Source organism: Neomonachus schauinslandi, chromosome 11 (assembly GCF_002201575.2).
Source record: "Neomonachus schauinslandi chromosome 11, ASM220157v2, whole genome shotgun sequence".
Lineage (NCBI taxonomy): Eukaryota > Metazoa > Chordata > Mammalia > Carnivora > Phocidae > Neomonachus > Neomonachus schauinslandi.
The window spans coordinates 88438893-88447872 of record NC_058413.1 but is presented as its reverse complement, the minus strand read 5'-3'; the positions used below and the strand labels follow the sequence as shown (position 1 = coordinate 88447872).

Sequence of the window (8980 nt, the reverse complement as noted above, 5' to 3'; positions counted from 1 at the left end):
TCTATCTATCTATCTATCTATCATCTATCTATCTATCACTTAATTTATTATGAGGAGTTGACTCCTGCAGTTGTGCAGGTTAAGGGGTCCCAAAGTTTTCCATTTGCAAGCCAGAGATCCAGGAAAACTGTACTTCCATTCCAAGTCTGAAGACCTGAGAACCAGGGGAGCCAATGCTGGAAACCCCAGTCCAAGCGCAGCAGAAGATGAGTGAGATGAAATGTTTCAGCTCAAGCAGTGAGGAAGGAAGAAAATGGAGTGAACTCCTTCCTTACCTTCTTGTTCTCTTCAGGCCCTTTAGGGATTGGAGGATGCCCTCCCATACTGAGGAGAACCATCTACTTCACTGAGTGCACAGATTCAAATGCTAACTCATCCGAAAACATCCTCATAGACACTCCCAGAAACAATATTGAATCTGGACACCCTGTGGCCCAGTTAAGTTGACACATAAAGTTCACTATCACAGTAATTATTATAGTTCTTAATAGTATCTAGAAGAACTTGGTTAAAACCCCATTTCTTGTTGCTCCTAGCTTTGGACTTTCAGTAGGTGAGTCATCATCTCTGAGCCTCAATTTGTAATCTATTAAATGAAGACTAACTATAGCCACTGCAGAGGTTTACTGAGTGGATTCAGTGAGAGAAGCCATAAAAAGAACCCAAGAAGAAGCCCTGACACACAGGAATTTAGCAATTAACGTAGTTGCTCACCATCTTCATCATCATCATCATCACTGCTGCCATTATTTGCATTCATTTCATGAGTATTTGTTTAGCCTTCATTATATGTCAGTCACTGTCCTTGGTTCCATCAGGACATAAAACTGAGTCCAATATGGTTCCCACCTTAGGGAAGTTCAGATCTAGAAGGGAAGATAAAACACACACAGAAATAACATTAATACAAGATAGAAAGAGGGTGTACAGCAAGAAATAGATATGAAGTGCAATGAGAGACCGGAGCAGACAGAGTTTAATTCCAGGTGGCTATGGGACAGGAATTTCAGGGAAAGCTTGATGGAAAAGGAATGTTTGGCCTGAGTCTTGTTAGATAGATAAGATTTGAAGTAGCAAAGGGAAAAAGTTATTCCATGGGGAGAAAATAGCATGATCCAAGTCATAAAAACTCAGAACAAGTGGAAGGAAAATCAAATATTTCAGTTTGGATTGAGTACAGGGTGTTTAAGGAGGAAAAAATAGTAAAATAGAATAGAAAGGCAGATTGGGAACACATCATAGAAGTACCATAGTAATTTGTAATAATCATATTTTCATCAAAAATGCTCAGTGTTTTATATAGGCACACAGAATGCTTGGAGCCAGAAATCCATGGTGATTGCCCACTCCACTCTTTGGTTTCATTGGGAGAGCCATCCCTAAGGCTCTTATATGTGCAATCAAGGCTGCCCCCTTGCTAAAGCTCTTGCAGGGAGATAAGCCACATGTTCAGTGGCTCTGAGCCACCTATTCGGATGTTTCAGGGACCACTGGGAAGATATCATCCAGTCTCTTTTGTTGAAATGTGGAGACCAATTAGGCAATTCAAATGTATCCCAATTAGGCATCCAACCACTGTTTCTTCTTTCTAATTCCTCTTTTGTTTGCTTTTCATAGGACTTTATGTCTGCGAAGAAAAACAGGGTGCTTGCCATTGATTTGTAGGATAGGAATTAAAAAAGGGGAGGACAATGAAGTTTTTGAGCTCCTGTTATAAGGACCCACCTTCCAGGCTTTCTTGAATTATAATTCACTTAATTCTCATGACTTCTCAAAATGTGCATTATACCCCAATTTTTGCAGGGGACAAAACCAATGTTCAGAAAGATGAACCTTCTGACATTCATTCCCGAGGTCATTCAGCCAACAAGCAGTAGAAGAGAGATTTACATGGAAGGCTGCCTGGTCACAAAGTGTTTCCATTTGAAAGTCTATCATCAGGTCATTTGAGAGGTTATAGGTTTTTTCAAAATGTTTAAAATGGGTTATCTAATTACCAAAGAATAGCCATGGTGGGAGGTGGACAATGTATCTTTATCCTTTATCAGACTACATAGCTCCCAACAACGTTACCTGAGGCAATAAGTATGCTTGATTTGTTTATCATTATATATTTATTTAGTACCTAGCATGTACCCAGCAAATATTAATCAAATGAATGAATCCTGGTCCCAATCCAGCTTCTGTAGCTACAGAAAGGCAGTGTGGTGTTCTGGTAGTGCATTGACTTCGGGGAAATGGTCAGTGGTTCAAGATCTAACTTTACTACTATTTACCAAGTGCACCTGAACAATTTTTCACCCTTCAGAGCCTTGATATCTTGTTCCATAAAGTAAAAATACCTAAACCTGTTCTATCTTCTACCCAGAATTGTAGGTGTGAGGGTTAATTCCATTCAAGAAATATTTTCCTACCTCTTGCTCTGATGGGATCAGGTTCCAAGCATGGACAATGATTACACATGCTTGAACCTGGGAAGAAACACTATTTTTATACAAATAAAAGTCAAGGGGTTGATATTATACACAGGGCATCATCAGCTTAATATCAAGAAAATCTCCACCCCCAAGACCTGACAGAGTTCCCTACTGCATTTTTTTTTCCCCGTTGAAAAATTGAGCACATTCTTTTTCTCATGACATTTCATCTAAATCAAGTTGTCAGGAAGGTATAATTTCTTCTAGGTGTGCGTATGAAAATAGATAGGCTGCTTTTTCCTTGGGGTCATTAGCACTTACCTATTTTCTGGATCCCTGGTTTGCTGAAAGCAACAATGGATGACATTCACAACCAGAATGACTGGCTGAACGTGTTCCCTGGGATATCACAGTTTTGTCCCCTGGCTTCCTCTAGTGTGCTTAGTAACTTTATCCTCGGCCATAGCAAAATTTTTCTCCTGAACATGCCCATATTCTTGCTTTTAAGATTGGAATTTATCTGGAAGTCAGTGCTAAACACAAACCCAGAGATTATGTATAATATTGGTCAAAAATTCAAAATTAGAAGAGAATTTGGTAATTATTTAGTAAATTTTCTCATTTTATAGTTTAGGAAACCTAGATCCATCTATCCATTCATCCATCTATCATTTATTTGATCATTAATTCAACCCATATTAAATGAGTCCCTACTATATGCTGGGCACTGGACATAAAATATTGAATGAATTTTTTGGGGGGGTCTCAATCTTTGGAAACCTTGATAACATTTGATTATCATTATAAAAACAACAAACCCATATGGTCCAGAAGGTGCTATTTCATGCCTTATTTTATTTGATTCTCATAAGTACATATGAGATAGGTACCATTATTATTCCTATTTTACAAATGGTAAATCTGAAACTGAAGGAAATTAAGCAACATGCCAAAGATCACATAATTAGTAATAGAGTTAGTATTGCAACCTGACTCTCAGTATAAGCCCACACTTCCTACATCACACAGTGAAGTCTGATGGTCCAGAGAAGTGGAGTGATTCATGAGATCAAAGAACAGCTTATTAGAAGAGCCAGTGTCTTCAGAATCAAATTATTGTGTCAATGTGGGTATGTGCGTTTATGCTTATATTTTCCTTAAACATTGCGTTTTTCAATCAGTTAAGAATGTAGCACTTGGTACCCATGCTAAGAAAGTCAGTAATCTTAGTTTTTCTTTTTCTTTTTTTTTTTTTAAAGATTTTATTTATTTATTTGAGACAGAGAGAATGAGAGACAGAGAGCATGAGAGGGAGGAGGGTCAGAGGGAGAAGCAGACTCCCTGCCGAGCAGGGAGCCCGATGCGGGACTCGATCCCGGGACTCCAGGATCATGACCTGAGCCGAAGGCAGTCACTTAACCAACTGAGCCACCCAGGCGCCCTTAGTTTTTCTTTATATAAACTGCTCAACTATTCAAAGTGTTCCTTTGGAAAAAAAAAAAAGTGTTCCTTTGAGTGTGAGAGGAGTGAGAAAGAGCAAAGTATGAAATACATTGAGGTAGTAATGCAATTTCTAAATATTTCTATAAAGCAATCATGTAGGAGTAGAAAATTCTTTGAGGACTGTAGAGGGCACATGTGGTGCCATCCTTGAAAAATGATTACCCTGAAAATTACAGCCCCATCCATATCTGGGCAATCATAAGGCAAATCATTAACCTATCAATTTACAATCACCTAGGAAAACATAGGATACTTTATCAAAAAAATAAATCATCTGGACCACTGGTTCTCAAACTTGAATATGCATATGCATCACCAAGATTTTGTTAAATTCAGATTTTTATTCAGGAGGTCTCAAGTGGGGCTTGTAATTCTGCATTTCTAAGCAGCTACCAGATGCTGCTGAAGCTGCTTGTCCGTGGACCTCACTTTGACAGGTGAGGTTTCTAGACCAATATGATTTCCTGTTTTGATTCTCAGATGAAGTATGACAATGATCTTTCTTAATCTCAATACGGATGTTTTTATTGTGTAAATAATATTTTCAACTACAGGCTTTAAAATTATGATCTTGTTAGTTGGATGAATGATCCTTTCCAATACCATGCCAAAAAGATAGTTGTCAATTTGTAAGCAAACTGGAGGTGCATTTCAAGTGGCATTTCAGAGAGAGGTCCTAGATGATAGTCAAACCATTGCAGGTTCAAAGTGCAGAATGAGAAAATTGTAAAAATGAGCCTAATGTGTACCATATGGCAAAGAAAAAGAAAATTCAAAATGACCTTGACAAATCACTCACATGACCTTGACAAGCTGTGTAAAACTCAAAATGAAGAGGTACAAAATAGTACGCTTCAAGCCAGAAAACCCAAACACCTAAGATGTGGTAAAACAGGAAAGTATCAAAGGAAAGATCTAAAGCACATACTGAATCACAAGCTGCAGATGAATCACCCAGAAGACACTATAGTGGGATGCAAATAAAAGTAGTAGGATATTGTAAAATTTTAAAGCAATCTATTCACAAGAGCTTGCCCTATGTTATTAGGATTTTACATATTGCATTTTAAAGCAGATATAGAGAAACTGGAGAAGGTTTTAAAAGTTGCAACCTTTGGAACCCTCCAACCCGGAGAGCCCTCAACTCGACCCTCTTTGCTCAAATGGTTTATTCCCCTTCTCTTGTCATTTGCAACAGTACATGCAAAACTGAGTGGCAGAAGAATTCCGATTCAACAGGAGCCACTGTTGAACTTGTTGGCTCACCTGTAGGGTACACACCTCTGAAACCCAAGTTATATAAAGTAAGTTTTCTACTGTGACAATGCAAAGTTGTAATATGTTGAGTCTACTAAAAAATAACATCGGCACTTGTAGAATTGCCTCATTAAACAGAGACTCACAGAATTGGCTCAATGTCTCCAACAGAACAAGCCTGGGAGTAAATCCCTTTCTACAACTGACAGACACTTGACATTCATTTAGGACTTGGAGGCAGAAACGCAAGAGTGAATAGAGGTCCATTGGACATCTGGGAATTTATGTGGAAAACCAAAACTCATGAAAGATGTTAGAGCCTCTTTTTTTAATTTTTGTTTTTTTTATTATGTTATGTTATTCACCATACAGTACATTAATTGTTTTTGTTTTGTTTTGGTTTTTTTTTTGCCAATTGCAGGAACCACCTGCACCCCAGAACACTTTATTAAGACTTTATTGCTGACATAGTTAGAGACACTGATTGAACTACACCAAATTTCCCTGTGCCTGGTTCCAGGTCACTCTGTGTAGAGCTTCCCTAAACTGTTGAGAGCTGGGACACTGCTAGGCAGGGGCAGGACCCAGAGTGAGAAGAACGGTCCCTCCTAGGAGCTGTAGAGGGGGCAGTGGGCTTTGAGAGGGTCTTTGGGGTGAGCAGAGAGGTCAGAAGTGTAGCTTTAAGCCAGGGCCCAGGGGCAGTATTTCCTGAGATGAGTCAAGCTCCAGCCCTCTCTGGGGTTTCCAGAATGAAGGCTGGGTGGGTGTGGAGAGCAGCACTGTGGAGGGACCTTGGGGCATTGTCTCCAGGTGCTGCTGGAGCTGGGGGGAATTGGAAGAGTGGCCTGGGTGATCACTATAAAAGCTGTGGCAATCGGGCTTTTCTGCATTACAGTGAGGGGTGAATGTCTCTAATGGGGGAGTCATGTACCAAAGCTGGGCTGGAGTAGCCCGCACCAGGCCTGGGGGCAATGGGTCTGCTGGGGTGACCACAGGAGGCAAGGAAAGCCAACTGGTGCCCATACCCCACTTGAAACAACTGCATTCATGCAGGATGAGGCAGGGAGCCTCCTCCATTGGGGGTGGGGTCATTTCTAAGGCCTAGGTATTGATGCTTCCCCAATTCCTTAGCGGGGATCAAACCCAGTCTTCAAGTCTCCTGGGGTAACCCTTCATTCACCCACCTCCAGAGACTAACCTGGCTGCTCTCACCTCCCCAGCTTTTGTCACAAGGCACTTGTTACAGGGCTGGTGGCTGAGGAAGGGTCCGGAGGCCTGGGAGGTGGCTCTCATGATTGTACCCAATCTACAGGGTCAGGAGTCTGGGTGGAGGTGGTCAGGGGCTAGCGGCTGCCATAATACAGGCGCACAGCCACACCAATGAGCGGCGTGGCCAGGAGGAAGGCCGCCATGAGCTGCAACCGCAGAAGGGCTGCCGAGAGCACGGCATTGACCACCAGTGAGCAGGACACAACTAACAGGCATGTGATGCTGTGGCCGTGCTTCATGACGGCTGACACGAGCAGTCCGTTTAGTGCCTGGCTCAGCACCACAAGCGCTGCCCATCCGGAGAAACCCTCCAGGAGGCCCGGGCCAGGGCCACCACCTGCATGCAGACCTAGATGCAGGAGCACACCAAAAGTGTAGAGGAAGAGGTTCTGAAGTGCTAGGGGCAGCCTCTGTCGCTTCATGAGCAGTTCTGGGTACACGGACGACAGGCCTGAGATGGGGCGGTACAAGATGAGAAGCAGTCGTTCCAGTGGAGCGATATGCAGGGGCATGGGGCCAGCAGCAGCTGCTGAAGGGGGTCCAGGAAGGGTGTTCCCTGGGTCCTGGAGGCCACCAGCTGCAGTGCTAAGCCCTGGCGTGCAGAGAGGCGGAGCCGGAGACAGAGGCAGCAGAACAGGGCCGTGCTTCCATTCTTGAGATTGCTCAGCACTTGGTAGGTGCTGGGGTCCATGTAACGTTCAAGATAGATCACCAGGTTGTTGTTAGCTCCGTAGAGTAGGGCTGATAGTGCAAAGGGGGCAGCCTGGTGCCATGGTGGGGCCCCCTGGGACCATGCTTGCCAGCCCACCAAGAGGGAGAAGGCACACAGCAATAGCTGGGTTGGCTCTGTCAGCTGCATGGCCGAAGAGGGCCGGAAGGGCATGCTGCCGTTCACATGGCACGGTGCCAGCAATGGGCATGGGCACCATGGACAAGAGCAGCATCAGGGTCCAGCGGGCCTGCCTGGGACGGCCCAGGCCTGGCGTACCGCCATCCTCTACACTCATGCCCAAACCAGCCCCTGGGTGGCCTGTGTAGCTAGCAAGGGGGCAGCGGGAATTGTAAGAAGTTTGGGGAAAATCAGCATGGAGCCAGCTCGCAGGAGGGAGGAGCCATGATGCATCGCTAGGGAGAATACTGAGAATCAGAGTCAGCTTCAAACTCCACAGTCAGGTCTGGAAGAGGATGGGGCTGGTGGCCCTAGAAGCCACAGTCTTGGGGCCAGTCCCATGGGATTAAGGAGGGGCGTCCAAACTGCTGGCTGATAAGCCACTGTTTACCCTCTGCAGGAAGGAAAGCAAGGATGAAGGCTATGGGCAAGTTGGAGATAGCAAAAGGGTGATAGGTGGGAAGCCAAATATGGTGCCTGCAATTGAAAGGCCTCTACCTGCAGGCCCGAGGTGTCATCCTTCCTCCCCCATGGGATCCAGAGTTAGTTAGGCCCCTTTTGCAATAACCAAAGATAGTCCCTCAATGTCTTCTCCACACTGGGCACGGCATATGCCTGAGCTGCGTAGATGCCAGTGCAGGTACCCACAGCAAAGCCCAATACTGCTGATGCCCTGGGTTTGGCCACCACCTAGCTGGCTGAGAAGAACTTGAGGAATGGGGAGGACATGAGCGAGCCATCCTGGCTCACACCACTGCTGACTTCATCATCTACACGCTGCTGCAGGTGTTCCAACTGGTTCTTGAGAAATGCCAGGTCCTTAAGCTAGGGCAGAGAATCCTTGTCATTTGCCATCTTCCCCGCTGAACTTGTCCCATTAGTTTTTGATGCAGTGATCTACGATTCATTGTTTGCGTATAACACCCAGTGCTCCATGCAGTACGTGCCCTCCTTAATACCCATCACCAGGCTAACCCATCCCCCCACCCTCCTCCCCTCTAAAACCCTCAGTTTGTTTCTCGGAGTCCATAGTCTCTCATGGTTCATCTCTCCCTCCGATTCCCCCTTTTCATTTTTCCCTTCCTTCTCCTAATGTCTTCCATGCTATTCCTTATGTTCCGCAAATAAGTGAAACCATATGATAATTGACTCTCTCCGCTTGACTTATTTCACTTAGCATAATCTCCTCCAGTCCCATCCATGTTGATGTTGAAGTTGGGTATTCATCCTTTCTGATGGCTGAGTAATATTCCATTGTATATATGGACCACATCTTCTTTATCCATTCATCTGTTGAAGGGCATCTCGGCTCTTTCCACAGTTTGGCTATTGTGGGTTAAAATACTTCTTGTTTTCAGTTTATTTTAGTCTGATTTTGGGTTATCGTTGGGATGCTATCTTCTGGCGGTGAATGACCTTATAGGTAAGTACTTAATGATTGAGTTGATTTGAGTTGATTTTAGACAGTGGGTGTTGATATCTTTCTGCTCCTTCCCATATAGTTGGGGGGTTCCTGTGGGTTCTGCACTGGTTTAAAATTTCTCTCCAGGAGTAAAATTAGCTGGGTAGCAGGGACACCAGTCATGCAAGTAGCATATTCACCTACTGAAGAAAATTCATTCATCCATTTATTCATTTAGTCAGT

At 43.9% G+C, this 8980-nt stretch overlaps 2 pseudogenes; both read right to left on the bottom strand.

Annotated features, from left to right (window-relative positions):
* Positions 1 to 6520: 6520 nt before the first annotated feature.
* LOC110586343 lies at positions 6521 to 7453 on the bottom strand (annotated as a pseudogene).
* Positions 7454 to 7878: 425 nt separating this feature from the next.
* Positions 7879 to 8190, bottom strand: LOC123326218 (annotated as a pseudogene).
* Positions 8191 to 8980: the final 790 nt, after the last annotated feature.